This window comes from Lissotriton helveticus, chromosome 5_1, assembly GCF_964261635.1.
Source record: "Lissotriton helveticus chromosome 5_1, aLisHel1.1, whole genome shotgun sequence".
NCBI classification, from domain to species: domain Eukaryota; kingdom Metazoa; phylum Chordata; class Amphibia; order Caudata; family Salamandridae; genus Lissotriton; species Lissotriton helveticus.
The window spans coordinates 857,542,299-857,560,137 of record NC_136065.1 but is presented as its reverse complement, the minus strand read 5'-3'; positions in this window follow the sequence as shown (position 1 = coordinate 857,560,137).

The following is a 17,839-nucleotide window of genomic DNA, read 5'->3' as shown; positions in this document are numbered from 1 at the left end:
GAGACGTGCCGGCAGTTCTTGAGGTCCATGTGATCTGCTGCAGGCTTCTTCAGTAGGGGTCTGATTCTGCGTGTTTCCAGTCGTCGGTTAAGATGTCGGTTTCGAAGATGGTGTTGATGGTGTGTCACAGTTCCAGAGAGATGGTGGCTGTGGCTCTGTGGAAGATGTGCGGAGGCAGGGATCTGTGGGGGATCCTGAGTGGATGCCTTTCATGGTCGATGCAAGGTCTTGGGTGGTGACTGGGGTCCAGTAGGAGATGGTGGGCTGGCCGGCATTGCTGGAGGAGTGGGTAGTGTCAGAGTCGGGTGTCTGGTCGTTGAAGTTGTCATAGAGAGCCCTGATTTTCAGATGGAAGTATGGGCCAAGCTTGTTGCAGAGGTCCTGGGAGGGGGTGATGTCTGAGGATTCGCTGGGGGGTTTGGTGAACTCCTGGATGACGCTGAAGAGTTCCTTGGTGTTGCTGGAGTTTGCGAGGATCTTGTTCTGGATGAAGGTCCTTTTTGTGGCTCTGATGCGCTGATGGTATTCCGTCATGGCGTTCTAGTAGGCAGTGTGTTCGCCTGAGGTTTTGCTGTTTCTCCAGTTCTTCTCAATGCGTCTGCATGTGCACCTGGATACTTGGAGGTCGACTGTGACCCAGGCAGCCTTCCTGGGGCTCTGTTTGTTGGGGTTGCGTAGGGGTGCGAGCTTGTCTGTGCAGTTGGTTATCCATCTGTGGAGTACTTTGGCTGCAAGGTTGCCGTCATGGTTGAGGTTGGAGTTGAGATGCTCCTCGGTGGCTTTGCTCCAGTTTCTTCATGGAGGTTGAGGTGCCATTTGGGTGGCGTGGGTTTGTCGACAAGGAAGTGCACGCAGTGGTGGTCTGTCCATGATGGTTGTGTGGTGTGGCTGAAGCGTGTGTTGTTACCACCTGCAAAGATGAGGTCAAGGGTGTGTCCTGCCAGTCCAATGTTGGTGAGGTTGTCCAGGAGGGTGATGGAGTTGGAGTTGCTGGGGTTGTCGAGGTGGAAGTTCAGGTCTCTGATGAGCATGTAGTCCATGGAGGTGATGGTGTGGGGTGAGATGAGGTCAGCAATGGTCGTGTTGAACGAAACGCGAGGTCCTAGGGGTCTGTATGCATGGTTCTAGGGCTGGTCTGGATCTGGAAGTGGAGGTGTTCTGTGGTGGAGGCGGGGTTGCTCATGGTGGTGGTGGAGAGTCGGCGTGAGCTCTTGTGTATGATAGCGAGTCCTCCTCCTGGGCGGTTGGGGCGGTCCTTCCTCTGAATCTTGGGTTGGAATAACCATGCACAAGCATGCCCCTGATTGATTTGGGTTTCCTATAGGTAATGTAAGGCCATGCTTCAATGCTTTTCCTATAAAAGGGTCAGTTTTTATAGGGTCTCGGTGCTTTTAAAGCAATTTCTGATCCTATATGCATTCCTGTTGTAGGTGGTTATAAATCTGGGGGTTGAATTGCTGGTCTCTGATGTTCTTGGATTTTTCCTTAATAGAACCTCATTAAGTGTCAGACTTTAAACTTTATATTTAGTCTGATTAAGAATTTTGGTGCGATAGCCCCTTTCCTTAAATTGTTTGATCATATCCTGATGTTCTTTCTCGTATGCTTGCTCAATGCTTTAATTACGGTATGCTCATAGGAGCTCCCCATAGGGAATACTCCACATGAGTGAGTTCAAGTGGTAATTTGTGACATTTATTATGCTGTTCTCAGCAGAACCATTCCCTTGTAGCAATGTTTTAATCTTATCCCCCTAAATGTGGACAGACATAGCTAGAAATTCACCCTGATCCTTGTTTAGATTGTAGGTGAATTTCAAATTCAAATCATTGGTTTGTATCACCATGATGAATTCTTTAGCAAATTTGAAATCATCCTCCCAGATGAGAAAAAGGTCAACAATGTATTTCGTCCACCTGGGGATATGGTTGGTATATTGTTCATTAGTTTCTGTCCAGACCACACTATCTTTCCACCAGCCAAGGGTAAAGTTTACGAAGCAGGCGGTGAAGTAGATGCCCATATCTGTCCCTGACATTGACAATAATGTGTTTTCTAACAAAAAAATATTTTGCTCTGAGCAAAACATAATTTGCCTTACCATCATCAAACAGTCCAATTGGTCTGTGCAGAAAGAAATAGATGCATGATCCACTCCCATCTTCTGTTCATGCACATATATAAATATACGTATGTCTAGATTGGTCATGAAATAAGAATCTTCCCACTTAATGTTGTGAATTCTACATAAGAAGTCAGTGCTATCCTTTCAAAATGAGTGGAGACCAAAGAATACAAGGAGATAGGAAGTGATCAAGATAAATGGCTGGGTTCTCTAAGAGACCTCGATTGGATGATACTATGAGTCTCCCTTGTGGTCTAGTAGCATTCTTAGGTACCTTGAGGATTCAGTTTAGACATGGTGTAGTAAAATTATCTTCCCCGAAAAAAGTGTATTCAGCAGTATCTATGAGCCCATTGAATGAAAATTTCCAAACATGTTATGGTATGTGGTATATAGAATATTTGTGCACTGCCCCATCACATATCTCATAGCAACTTTTATCCCCTAGGTGTCTCAGGGCCTCCGCTCTGTAGTCAGATGTTACCATCACAACTACATTGCCGCCCTTATCAGAAGGATTTATGACTATGAGGAACATTCTTTAGGTCTCGTAGGGCTTTTCTCTGTTGTTGCTTGAGATTATCAAGTCCCCACAGGCACATGGACCCACCCTTCTGGGACTGAATATTGCCCGGGGGACCACCACCTCCACAAGGCTTTTTTGATTATAATTGTGGGGCCTCTTGGATGCCGCCAGCCCCGGGGGGACCACCACCCTCCCAGGACTTTATGCTAAAAGAATCTGAGAGGGCCTCATGGACCCACCCTTGCAGCCCCGGGTGCCAACACCTCACCAGGCCTTCAATTTGAAATATACATTGACACGCGGACCACCCGCAACCTTTACATGGAGTGGGGCTTTAAATTTAAATAATGTGGTGAAATGTGTGGCCCACAGTGCCAGGGACCCCCACTTCATTGGGCTTTAACCACAAAGAATGCGGGGCCATGCAGCCCCCCAAAGCCTCCCCGGGGCTAAATCACACAATGGAGGGGGCCACACGGTCCCCTCCTGGAGCCAATATTACCCTTGGGGCCCCCAGGACCGGCTCCTGCAATCTTCAGGCTTGATATTTGCTATAGCTTCTCCCCCCAAGCCATAGCAAATGCTGCACCACTTCTAGTAATTGAGAGCGGAAAATGGTCTTGTTTACTAGAAGCGGAGCAGAATTGCTTTTACTCAGAGCGGGCATGTTAGCAGCTCCCTATGAGTAAAGGCAATGCCTGCTCCCGTTGGAGGCAGGGAGCCAGCTAGGACCGTGGGGTCCTTGAAGCTCCCTCCGCATTTCCCCACCTGTAAAAATTGGGTGCCCTGTGTGGGACCAGGGTACCCACACTACATGTCAGGCTGCAGGGGATGGGGTCCCTTGGGCTGAAATCAGCCAGGTGGTGCGTGGCCCCTCTCCGTTGTTTTATAAAAAAAGATGAAAAAATAATAAAGGGAATACCCCGGGGGATGGGGTACCCAGGGCCAAAACCGACCCAGGGCAGGAAGGCCATGCGGCCCCCTTCCTTTAACAAAAAAAAGAATTAAAAAAAGAAACTCCGGGCCCTGGGGGATAGGGTCCCCGGAGCTGTAATCGGTCCTGGGAAGAGTGGCCTCACATGCCCCCCTTCCTTTTTAATTCAAACTACTAGCACAACACCAGAGGAGGCCCGCCTCCTTTCTACACCACTCTGTAAACGCACCTCCTGGTGCACTGCTGGTTGGGGGATGAAGTCCTCTCGACTACTGAGGGTCCTTAGGGGTCAACAAGACCTCCTGTTACCAACAGTTAATCCTACACAGCGGGATTGCTGAGAGGTGGTTGAGAACGTTATAGTTAGGAAATTGAATATAAAAAACGTTAGAAATTCACTGAAAAAAACAAAGGTTACAGGGATGTTATAGTATGGCTCAGGTTTCACTCATACAAAACCAGTGAAATTCAGCAGTTATAGTTAGCTGAGCTAACTATAACTCACAGCCCTATAATGCAATGCTTATGACCTCACATATTGCATCACACACGACATAGTCATTGTCATCGCTGGCAGCCATATAGGTGACTTATGTGCAATTAACAATTTGGAGATGTACTGATGTTTTTTTAAATTTATGGAGTACTGTGGTATGGGCACATGGGACTCTAGAGAGTGCCATGTTACTCAAAAAGTTGTTTTTTTAAAGAACCCATACTTATTGACATATATTAATGCCCCTTTTAGGTTGGTTCTTAATAGAGCCTCTTGTTATAAGTATCTGAAAACCGAATGTTGAAGTGATACTTGGAGGAAATGTTGTGATCTTTTGAGTATACAGACACTGTTTTGTTGATATTTCTGAGGGTTTTTCATAGTTCACAGCATTTTCCACAGAGTATTTCCATTGGCAAATATTCGAATACACAAAATGGGTGTCAGGAAATAAACTCAGCAAAGATTCAAAAGTTGCTTTCATGTCAATTTTAATTCTTACATCTGTGAGATGATATACATCATTACCTCCACAATGAATAATCATGACGTTGGAATGCTGACAAATATAAAGTGATGAAAATAGAGGTAGGATGTTAGTCCACCTTAAACCTCTTTTCTCCACTGATGTGATTTTAACATTCAGTATACCTAAATTATGCTGTATTCCTCTTCTTTTGCCGTACACTCTTGCCCAAAAGATCTACCTGTGTCCAATTATTCACACACAAAGCATTTTCCTTTACAACAACCCAATATCTCCAAGAAGCAGGTCCTCAACATATTAACTAATAAAGTATAGTATCGGAAATGTACCACTTAGTGATCTTGTTTGTAACATATTATACTTCTAAAAGAAGCATGCTGATTGGTTTTATATGACATTGAGCGGGTAACATAGCTTAAACAGTAAAACTCAAGCCCAATCATTCCTATAAATAGTAGACTGGCAACTTTTAACATACTACTCACTGCATACAGCTATTTCAGAAGAATTCAAGGTTACAGGACCATATTAACCAAAACAGTATGGCATTAAAATCACCTTAAACTTATCTTCTTTATAAAATATTTTACTTCTAAAAAACCCAATGCTGATTGGTTTAAAATAATATTGGCTTGGTAACATAGACAAAAGAGTACAACTCAAGTCCATTAATTCAAAAATCCCAAAAAATAACACACTGTTACTGTACAACACTCCACTCCACTCTATACTACTCTACTCAACTGTATGTTTTTTCTCCACTGTATGACACTCTACTGCATGCTAATCCACCCTATGTCATTCCACTGTACGTCACTCTATTGTATGCTAGAACACTGTACCTCACTCGACTGTACGCTGCTTCACTCTACGCCACTCCACTTTACAGCACTCTATTGTACTCTTTTCTACTCTACGCCAACCACATTACATCACTACACTATACAATACTACACTGTACACTATTCCACTCTACATCAATACACTACATTATACAGTATTTCACTGTACACAGCTACACTCTATGCCACTCAACTCAAAGTAATTCGACTCTATACTACTCCACTCTACCCCACTCCACTTTACACTACTCCACTGTATGCTAACATATTGTAAGCTATTCCTCCACACTACCCTGTTTCATGGTTCGCCTCTCCACACTACTGTCCTTTACCCCACTCCACTATATACTATTCAAATATACGTCACTGATGTGTACGCCACTTCACTGTCAGCTACTCCACTGTACGCTATTGCAATGTATGCTACTCTACTCTACGCTATTCCACTGTATGGAACTTCTCTATACATCTCCCCCCTTTTTGCAACTCCACCATATGCTTTTCTACTGCATGCCAGCCCACTGTCCGACACTCGATTGCATGCTAATCCACTCTACGCCATTCCACTCTACACCTGTAGCGGTTATCAGGGGTACTAGAGCCGGAAGAGTACACACTGTGATGGTCAGAAGATGTGTTACCCGCAACTCGCCACTGGAGGGAGCCCGGCGGTTGCAGAACTACAGTCCCCAGAAGCCCCGCAGCCTAGGAAGCGGAAGTGTGGTGGCAACAAAAGCCTTTCGCCGTAAACGGCTCGGGGCTTGTCAATCAGGACCGTGAGTGAGGCCGGACGTAAGCCTCGTTTGTTTCTTGGAGTGGATTTTGGTGCTTAGACAGCCTCAAGCAGTAGGAACTGCTTATCTGCACGTCGCATAAACTGCCGTTTGTTATTCAGTTACGCGAGTCCCCGCATTTGATAAGACGGGTGGCCTCGCGTTGTGTTTAGTGACGTTTGTGAGACCCGCGCAGGAGCGCGTCGCCGTCTCCGTCACTGTGTACCTTTCTTGGGACCTTTGGTGCTCCTGGCATGCCGGTACCGGTACGCGCAAGTCCACGAGACTCCTTGCTGATTTTGTTTTTTCTTGTTTTCCTTCCTTGCTGATTTTGCCTACATTGGAGAATCCTGTTGTTTTTCGCATTCACCGAATATCCAGACACCGCCGAGGAGGCTAGTTACTTTGTCCAGGATTCTGTTGTTCGAGGTTTGCTGCATTTGAAGGGATACAGGCGCTCCTGTCCACCACAACATATACCATCGCGGGCACTAAACGACCGGCGAGGGAGTGGGTGGACGGCACACTACAACCCTTCGGAAGCCCCTCTGAACAACCTTTTGTTATTTTATCCACTTCCCTTTTCCCCGGGGGGCATTCATACATAGCTGTGTTTTCCTTACACTGTGTGTGGTGCGTCCTGGAGAGGAGGGGGGATATTCGTCTCTCCATCGTTCCTGCTGACATCTCTCAGAGGTTAGTGGTATATCACCATTGACGTCGTGACAACACCACTCTACCATATGCTAGTACACTGTACCACCTTCCCTTGTACATCGCTCCACTCTAAGCGACTCCACTATGTAGCATTCCACTGTACAATATTCCACTGTATGCCACTCCACTCAACACCACCCTCTGGTACGGTACTTCACTGTACGACATTCTACGCTTTTCCACTGTACGTTACCCCACTCTACTGTATGCTATACAAATCTATGCCACTTCACTCTATGCCACTCCACTATGCTCCACTACACTGTATGCTATTCCACTGTACCCCACTCTACTCATGAATAACATTAGCTATGGCATCTACCCTGAGCACCCCTGCCTTCCATCCTCACTGTATATCACCATCAGCTGCACCAAGCACCCAGCTGACCTCCTCCTGCACTGCCCAGAAGAAAGAAACAAGTTTCTTAGAGAGCATACCTTTCCATTCTCCCTTCAGAATGAATTGACCATTGTTCCAAAAACCGGGACATTTGTTTAAAATTAAGGAAAGTATTGGGAAACCAGGACAGTCCTTTGAAAACCGGGACTGTCTGGGGTAATCCGAGATGTCTCGTCACCCTATCACAGCACCACTCAATCCCCAAGATATTGTTAATTTCCAATACTCACCGCATGGTTAAAACCTCGGCGGTGCCCTGCTCCTCACATCCACCTCCATTGAAAGGGCGTAGGGATGGGCTTGTCGCAGAGAGGAAAAGTCCCCGCCAAGAGAGTTCCATGACTCTCAGCGCCAAACCTCTCCTTCTGCCCCAGCCCTCTCTCCTTCTCCACTAATTACTCCATGCCTGTAGACAGGGCCGGACTGGCCGTAGCAGGCACCGGGCGTTTCCCAATGGGCCTCTAGGGTCGGGGCAGGTTTTGTGCTCCTTGGGGGCCATTTTTGTTATCGGGGTTGGTAATATGGCCCCCTGTAGCAAAATCGGGCGAAACCCGCCCTAGAAAACTGCTAGGCCGGCCCCCTCAGGGGGCCCAGCCGAGCAGTTTGCCAGGGCCAGTATCGGTCCGGCCCTGCCTGGGAATATTAGACATCCAAAACTAACAAGTGTTGCAGTTTTCTGGCTTGCACCAAACCGTAGGTGGGGCAGAGAAAGGCACAATCACTAGAGCCTATTCAACAGAACAAAGCAACCTCTTATATTAAAAAAGCTGCACTGAGAAAACATCCATAAATACAATCAGCAACACCGCAGGTAACCGAGTTTGTTTGACACGTGTATCGGCTGACACACAGCCTTTCTCAATCAGGTTCCAAGCAGGTCATCATTCTGATTGCTCTTTAAATACTTAATTAGTCACTAAATATAGAAGAAACACTTCATTGTTTCACACTTGCTCATCCACATTATAAACATTCCTATAACATGCATGTCAACATTTCAGAAGAGGAAAGTCGGAAATATTAAAAAAATAATCGGGAGATTGCATTTCTCCCATTGACTTGTATTGCGGCATGCATCGGGTCTATTGGCATGTATGTGGCTTGTGTAAGTGTGCTGCTGCTGCAGGATCGCGTATCAGAAATACAAATATATATGTTTTCATTGCCTGTCAAGAGAAGGAGAAAGCGCTATGGCCTGGCAGGCAGAGCGTGACAAAAATGTGGTTAACTGGCCTGCAGGAGCAGGATACTGGCAGTGCATGATCTGTGTCACACAAGACCAGTCCTTGTCTGAAGCCCGCAGAGTAATCCGGTTTTTGCATGCAGGAATAGGGAGGCGGGAGGCCTGCCTTGAAATTGGCAGTCTCCCATCTGAATCGGGAGGGTTGGCATATATGTTTTTACACAATATCAATTCCTGCTCAACAATCATATTCCCATGCCTGAAACAGGTGAGTATCTTTTACTTTCAAACTGCTTCATATGTGGAATTGCTGTATTTTAATAAAAGTGACTGAGCAAAATAGGTACTCATGTCAAAACGCATCTCACATGTACTTGATTACCAGCTGTGTTACCGATTGTATTTATGTTTTTTTTTCAGTGCAACTTGTTGCAATAAAAGTGGATTGCATTCTTTCTTCAAGTGCAGGCCCACCTTTTAAATATAAGAGGTTGCTTTGTTGGGCATCATAAAAATGTGATTGTTGAACTGCAATTGATATCTTTTTAAATGAATGTTTATAATGTGGATGATGATGGCGAGTGTGAAACAATTAAGTGTTTCTTGTATATTTAGTGACTAATAAGTGACATTGGCCACATTTATCTTGCTTGTTTTGTACTTTCTATGGACATTTGGCATTCACAAAATAAATTGAAACATTTTGCACCACCTACTTGGCTGCAGATGATTCTGTGTTTTGCCGCCGTGTCAGTGGTCTGTGTGGTGGACCCTGTGTGGAGATATATGCTTTGCGCTGATCACTCAAGTGCGAAACGGCAAAGCACTGGGACGAGCGGTAAGTGGCAATACGAGCCTTACGAGGCCCTGTTTGGAGAAGTTTTGAGAAATGCTGCTTCTCTCCACCTGAATTGGAAATGAGGATAGACAGCCACCGGTAGTAAGAGGGCTGTATCGAGGTAAGTGGGTAACTGACTAATGTATGGAGGGTGCGAGGGGTTGTCACTATCGACCTGCTGAGTGAGTCAGGGTGGCTGGACCATAGAAACTCGCAAAGGTGTAGTCCTATGACCAACTCAGTGATGTGCTGGAAGAATGCGCATGTGCCGACTGTGACAAAGAAAGCACAGTAGCTCACAACCACGAGGGGTAAAGAGTTAAGGAGGCCTAATTAAAGGCCTGTAGCTGAAATACGTCGGCTGCATTTATCTTACTTTGAGGAGTGAGTGGATGTGTGAGTACTGCTATGAGTATGTGAATGGGTATGTAAGCAGTGTGTGGGTGTGTGAGTGTCTTTACGAGAGGTTGTATGGGGTGTGAGTGGTCCTTTGGATCATGCCATCAGTGATGTTATATGAGATGTCATCAGTGATGTCACTGACCAAGTCATGAGTGATGCAATATGGGAAGTCATAAGCAGTCTATTGCGGGGGCATAAGTTATAGTAAGCTCAGGTAATTATAACTGCTAAATTTCACTGGTTTTGTATGAGTGAAGTCTGAGCCTAATATATATATCTATATCTATATCTATATTACCTACTGGCGGTCGCCAGTAGGTATATATAGTTAGGATTTTTTCTCTATGGGATTTTTGAAAATTCTATGTCTAATAACTTTGGCGTTTGTGGACGGAATTGGCTGAAATTTTCAGGAAAATGGAACATTTTGTTTCTGAGCAGCCCCTGAAAATTTGGGGGGGGTTCGTCAAGGGGGGGCCGAGAAACAAGGGGGGTCCCAAAACACGTTTTTCCCATGTTAATTTCCATAGGGCGGTTGGACTCACTTTTAGCTCGAACGGCTGAATGAATTTGCACAAAACTTGGCAAAATTGTAGGGACTGGTAGCCCGATGTGCCTTTGCTAGGTCTCAATATATGTGCTCCAGTGGATTTTGAGAAATTAACGTTCAAAAAAAGATATATATCTGTGACAGCGGTCCGGGCAGCGCTCCGCTTCGCGTACTTTTCGCGTTACGGAGCTTTGCGAAGCGAAGCTGATTGGTTCTCCGGCGTCTGTAAACATTCCAAACAGTCCGTAGCGGCCGCCATCTTGTCTCTCGGTAGGATCGAGAGACAAGAGGAGGCCAAAGCGAAGGGGCAAATGACCATAAGGGGGCATAGTAGATCCTCCCTGACCCCCTAGGTTTGATGTGGAGGTTTTAAAAGGGCCCCGCGGGGCAAAAAAAAAAAAAAAAAAAAATCGAACGGGTGAATGGATTTGCATGAAACTTGGCAAAATTGTAGGGACCGGTAGCCCGATGTGCCTTTGCTGGGTCTCAATATATGTGCTGCAGTGGATTTTGAGAAATTAACGTTCAAAAAAAGATATATATCTGTGACAGCGTCCCGGGTAGCGCTCCGTTTCGCGTACTTTTCGCGTTACGGAGCTTTGCGAAGCGAAGCTGATTGGCTCTCCGGTGTCTGTAAACATTCCAAACAGTACGGAGCGGCCGCCATCTTGTCTCTCGGTAGGATCGAGAGACAAGAGGAGGCCAAAGCGAAGGGGCAAATGACCATAAGGGGGCATAGTAGATCCTCCCTGACCCCATAGGTTTGATGTGGAGGCTTTAAAAGGGCTCCGCGGGGCAAAAAAAAAAAAAAATCGTTTTTTTTGGTGGGGTGCGCCTGGTTAGCGTAACGGGAAGCAGACTGGGGAGCGTACTACAAGGAAACAAGAATGATTGACTTTTAACTTATTGTATGTTTATAGACTTTTTTTTACTTTTTTTTCTGCCGAGTGACGTCTCGGCCTATCTCCACGGGATGCAGTCCCTACCATCTCGGCGTTTAAGCCCAGGGGGACCGGTAGTGTGGGAGAGAGAACATCTGTTAACGTTCGATTCGAAGGAAATCAGGAAGTGTTGAAAAACATTGTCTGCGCCATCTTGCCTTTTTTCAAATGCCACACTTTTGTCGTGCACGACAGCCATTTTAGATGCCTTGACCAGACCCACTCTCTGCACGCTGTCGATCCTTAGCATGGCTCCCCACCCTCGCAAGCATCTCCCCCAGGCACTGGTCACCCCCGCTCTCTGTCTTATGCATGGGCAATAAACCTCCCCCCATCTGCGCTGCTCTTCCCTGAGAATCACACTCTGTGCCCGCCCGACACCTCCCTTTCGCCCTATTCACTACCGCACCCTCTAACACTCCTCTTCCTCTGTGTCCGATTGTCCAGGCCAGTCCCAGGCTATCAGGTAGCCCTGCAGATGTACTTTATGGCCCCAGCTGTAAAGAATCACCCCTCTTCAAAGGAGTTACAGTAGATCAAGGCCCCCACCCGATGAGATCCGTCACACCACACGCGTTCCTACTATCTGAAAACCATCCTGTATTGTGATTGGGGAGGGGACCGAGCCTGAAGCGGAAGATTCCAGGGATGCCTCTTTGTACATCAAAGTTTTTACAATTATGTGTCACATTAAAAATATATGATTCAGAAAAGGGGGTGGTGATGAACAGAGTGTCTGAATTAAGCAGACCACTCTTACCCAGTCCAAAGATCAGGGCTTGATCCATCACCGTTATTTAGCTCACTGCCCCATCCCAGCTCAGAACCTGGCTATATGCAAATTAGTCTGTCCCTGGCCCAGTGCATCATGGGAACAGGGCAGACCAAACTACCAAGCCAATTCTTCACCAGAAAGGAGACAAGCTACCGGGGACCGGTTTCTGGCATTTCAGCCTCGTCGGCCCGGCTTGCTTGAATCCTGATGGAGCAGTGAGCAAGGGACTCATGTCTGAGTATACCCTGCCACACCTATAGTGGCCAAAAACGATTCAGAAAAGGGGGTGGTGATGAACAGAGTGTCTGAATTAAGCAGACCACTCTTACCCAGTCCAAAGATCAGGGCTTGATCCATCACCGTTATTTAGCTCACTGCCCCATCCCAGCTCAGAACCTGGCTATATGCAAATTAGTCTGTCCCTGGCCCAGTGCATCATGGGAACAGGGCAGACCAAACTACCAAGCCAATTCTTCACCAGAAAGGAGACAAGCTACCGGGGACCGGTTTCTGGCATTTCAGCCTCGTCGGCCCGGCTTGCTTGAATCCTGATGGAGCAGTGAGCAAGGGACTCATGTCTGAGTATACCCTGCCACACCTATAGTGGCCAAAAACGATTCAGAAAAGGGGGTGGTGATGAACAGAGTGTCTGAATTAAGCAGACCACTCTTACCCAGTCCAAAGATCAGGGCTTGATCCATCACCGTTATTTAGCTCACTGCCCCATCCCAGCTCAGAACCTGGCTATATGCAAATTAGTCTGTCCCTGGCCCAGTGCATCATGGGAACAGGGCAGACCAAACTACCAAGCCAATTCTTCACCAGAAAGGAGACAAGCTACCGGGGACCGGTTTCTGGCATTTCAGCCTCGTCGGCCCGGCTTGCTTGAATCCTGATGGAGCAGTGAGCAAGGGACTCATGTCTGAGTATACCCTGCCACACCTATAGTGGCCAAAAACGATTCAGAAAAGGGGGTGGTGATGAACAGAGTGTCTGAATTAAGCAGACCACTCTTACCCAGTCCAAAGATCAGGGCTTGATCCATCACCGTTATTTAGCTCACTGCCCCATCCCAGCTCCGAACCTGGCTATATGCAAATTAGTCTGTCCCTGGCCCAGTGCATCATGGGAACAGGGCAGACCAAACTACCAAGCCAATTCTTCACCAGAAAGGAGACAAGCTACCGGGGACCGGTTTCTGGCATTTCAGCCTCGTCGGCCCGGCTTGCTTGAATCCTGATGGAGCAGTGAGCAAGGGACTCATGTCTGAGTATACCCTGCCACACCTATAGTGGCCAAAAACGATTCAGAAAAGGGGGTGGTGATGAACAGAGTGTCTGAATTAAGCAGACCACTCTTACCCAGTCCAAAGATCAGGGCTTGATCCATCACCGTTATTTAGCTCACTGCCCCATCCCAGCTCAGAACCTGGCTATATGCAAATTAGTCTGTCCCTGGCCCAGTGCATCATGGGAACAGGGCAGACCAAACTACCAAGCCAATTCTTCACCAGAAAGGAGACAAGCTACCGGGGACCGGTTTCTGGCATTTCAGCCTCGTCGGCCCGGCTTGCTTGAATCCTGATGGAGCAGTGAGCAAGGGACTCATGTCTGAGTATACCCTGCCACACCTATAGTGGCCAAAAACGATTCAGAAAAGGGGGTGGTGATGAACAGAGTGTCTGAATTAAGCAGACCACTCTTACCCAGTCCAAAGATCAGGGCTTGATCCATCACCGTTATTTAGCTCACTGCCCCATCCCAGCTCAGAACCTGGCTATATGCAAATTAGTCTGTCCCTGGCCCAGTGCATCATGGGAACAGGGCAGACCAAACTACCAAGCCAATTCTTCACCAGAAAGGAGACAAGCTACCGGGGACCGGTTTCTGGCATTTCAGCCTCGTCGGCCCGGCTTGCTTGAATCCTGATGGAGCAGTGAGCAAGGGACTCATGTCTGAGTATACCCTGCCACACCTATAGTGGCCAAAAACGATTCAGAAAAGGGGGTGGTGATGAACAGAGTGTCTGAATTAAGCAGACCACTCTTACCCAGTCCAAAGATCAGGGCTTGATCCATCACCGTTATTTAGCTCACTGCCCCATCCCAGCTCAGAACCTGGCTATATGCAAATTAGTCTGTCCCTGGCCCAGTGCATAATGGGAACAGGGCAGACCAAACTACCAAGCCAATTCTTCACCAGAAAGGAGACAAGCTACCGGGGACCGGTTTCTGGCATTTTAGCCTCGTCGGCCCGGCTTGCTTGAATCCTGATGGAGCAGTGAGCAAGGGACTCATGTCTGAGTATACCCTGCCACACCTATAGTGGCCAAAAACGATTCAGAAAAGGGGGTGGTGATGAACAGAGTGTCTGAATTAAGCAGACCACTCTTACCCAGTCCAAAGATCAGGGCTTGATCCATCACCGTTATTTAGCTCACTGCCCCATCCCTGCTCAGAACCTGGCTATATGCAAATTAGTCTGTCCCTGGCCCAGTGCATCATGGGAACAGGGCAGACCAAACTACCAAGCCAATTCTGCACCAGAAAGGAGACAAGCTACCGGGGACCGGTTTCTGGCATTTCAGCCTCGTCAGCCCGGCTTGCTTGAATCCTGATGGAGCAGTGAGCAAGGGACTCATGTCTGAGTATACCCTGCCACACCTATAGTGGCCAAAAACGATTCAGGAAAGGGGGTGGTGATGAACAGAGTGTCTGAATTAAGCAGACCACTCTTACCCAGTCCAAAGATCAGGGCTTGATCCATCACCGTTATTTAGCTCACTGCCCCATCCCAGCTCAGAACCTGGCTATATGCAAATTAGTCTGTCCCTGGCCCAGTGCATCATGGGAACAGGGCAGACCAAACTACCAAGCCAATTCTTCACCAGAAAGGAGACAAGCTACCGGGGACCGGTTTCTGGCATTTCAGCCTCGTCTGCCCGGCTTGCTTGAATCCTGATGGAGCAGTGAGCAAGGGACTCATGTCTGAGTATACCCTGCCACACCTATAGTGGCCAAAAACGATTCAGAAAAGGGGGTGGTGATGAACAGAGTGTCTGAATTAAGCAGACCACTCTTACCCAGTCCAAAGATCAGGGCTTGATCCATCACCGTTATTTAGCTCACTGCCCCATCCCAGCTCAGAACCTGGCTATATGCAAATTAGTCTGTCCCTGGCCCAGTGCATCATGGGAACAGGGCAGACCAAACTACCAAGCCAATTCTTCACCAGAAAGGAGACAAGCTACCGGGGACCGGTTTCTGGCATTTCAGCCTCGTCGGCCCGGCTTGCTTGAATCCTGATGGAGCAGTGAGCAAGGGACTCATGTCTGAGTATACCCTGCCACACCTATCGTGGCCAAAAACGATTCAGAAAAGGGGGTGGTGATGAACAGAGTGTCTGAATTAAGCAGACCACTCTTACCCAGTCCAAAGATCAGGGCTTGATCCATCACCGTTATTTAGCTCACTGCCCCATCCCAGCTCAGAACCTGGCTATATGCAAATTAGTCTGTCCCTGGCCAGTGCATCATGGGAACAGGGCAGACCAAACTACCAAGCCAATTCTTCACCAGAAAGGAGACAAGCTACCGGGGACCGGTTTCTGGCATTTCAGCCTCGTCGGCCCGGCTTGCTTGAATCCTGATGGAGCAGTGAGCAAGGGACTCATGTCTGAGTATACCCTGCCACACCTATAGTGGCCAAAAACGATTCAGAAAAGGGGGTGGTGATGAACAGAGTGTCTGAATTAAGCAGACCACTCTTACCCAGTCCAAAGATCAGGGCTTGATCCATCACCGTTATTTAGCTCACTGCCCCATCCCAGCTCAGAACCTGGCTATATGCAAATTAGTCTGTCCCTGGCCCAGTGCATCATGGGAACAGGGCAGACCAAACTACCAAGCCAATTCTTCACCAGAAAGGAGACAAGCTACCGGGGACCGGTTTCTGGCATTTCAGCCTCGTCGGCCCGGCTTGCTTGAATCCTGATGGAGCAGTGAGCAAGGGACTCATGTCTGAGTATACCCTGCCACACCTATAGTGGCCAAAAACGATTCAGAAAAGGGGGTGGTGATGAACAGAGTGTCTGAATTAAGCAGACCACTCTTACCCAGTCCAAAGATCAGGGCTTGATCCATCACCGTTATTTAGCTCACTGCCCCATCCCAGCTCAGAACCTGGCTATATGCAAATTAGTCTGTCCCTGGCCCAGTGCATAATGGGAACAGGGCAGACCAAACTACCAAGCCAATTCTTCACCAGAAAGGAGACAAGCTACCGGGGACCGGTTTCTGGCATTTTAGCCTCGTCGGCCCGGCTTGCTTGAATCCTGATGGAGCAGTGAGCAAGGGACTCATGTCTGAGTATACCCTGCCACACCTATAGTGGCCAAAAACGATTCAGAAAAGGGGGTGGTGATGAACAGAGTGTCTGAATTAAGCAGACCACTCTTACCCAGTCCAAAGATCAGGGCTTGATCCATCACCGTTATTTAGCTCACTGCCCCATCCCTGCTCAGAACCTGGCTATATGCAAATTAGTCTGTCCCTGGCCCAGTGCATCATGGGAACAGGGCAGACCAAACTACCAAGCCAATTCTTCACCAGAAAGGAGACAAGCTACCGGGGACCGGTTTCTGGCATTTCAGCCTCGTCAGCCCGGCTTGCTTGAATCCTGATGGAGCAGTGAGCAAGGGACTCATGTCTGAGTATACCCTGCCACACCTATAGTGGCCAAAAACGATTCAGGAAAGGGGGTGGTGATGAACAGAGTGTCTGAATTAAGCAGACCACTCTTACCCAGTCCAAAGATCAGGGCTTGATCCATCACCGTTATTTAGCTCACTGCCCCATCCCAGCTCAGAACCTGGCTATATGCAAATTAGTCTGTCCCTGGCCCAGTGCATCATGGGAACAGGGCAGACCAAACTACCAAGCCAATTCTTCACCAGAAAGGAGACAAGCTACCGGGGACCGGTTTCTGGCATTTCAGCCTCGTCGGCCCGGCTTGCTTGAATCCTGATGGAGCAGTGAGCAAGGGACTCATGTCTGAGTATACCCTGCCACACCTATAGTGGCCAAAAACGATTCAGAAAAGGGGGTGGTGATGAACAGAGTGTCTGAATTAAGCAGACCACTCTTACCCAGTCCAAAGATCAGGGCTTGATCCATCACCGTTATTTAGCTCACTGCCCCATCCCAGCTCAGAACCTGGCTATATGCAAATTAGTCTGTCCCTGGCCCAGTGCATCATGGGAACAGGGCAGACCAAACTACCAAGCCAATTCTTCACCAGAAAGGAGACAAGCTACCGGGGACCGGTTTCTGGCATTTCAGCCTCGTCGGCCCGGCTTGCTTGAATCCTGATGGAGTAGTGAGCAAGGGACTCATGTCTGAGTATACCCTGCCACACCTATAGTGGCCAAAAACGATTCAGAAAAGGGGGTGGTGATGAACAGAGTGTCTGAATTAAGCAGACCACTCTTACCCAGTCCAAAGATCAGGGCTTGATCCATCACCGTTATTTAGCTCACTGCCCCATCCCAGCTCAGAACCTGGCTATATGCAAATTAGTCTGTCCCTGGCCCAGTGCATCATGGGAACAGGGCAGACCAAACTACCAAGCCAATTCTTCACCAGAAAGGAGACAAGCTACCGGGGACCGGTTTCTGGCATTTCAGCCTCGTCGGCCCGGCTTGCTTGAATCCTGATGGAGCAGTGAGCAAGGGACTCATGTCTGAGTATACCCTGCCACACCTATAGTGGCCAAAAACGATTCAGAAAAGGGGGTGGTGATGAACAGAGTGTCTGAATTAAGCAGACCACTCTTACCCAGTCCAAAGATCAGGG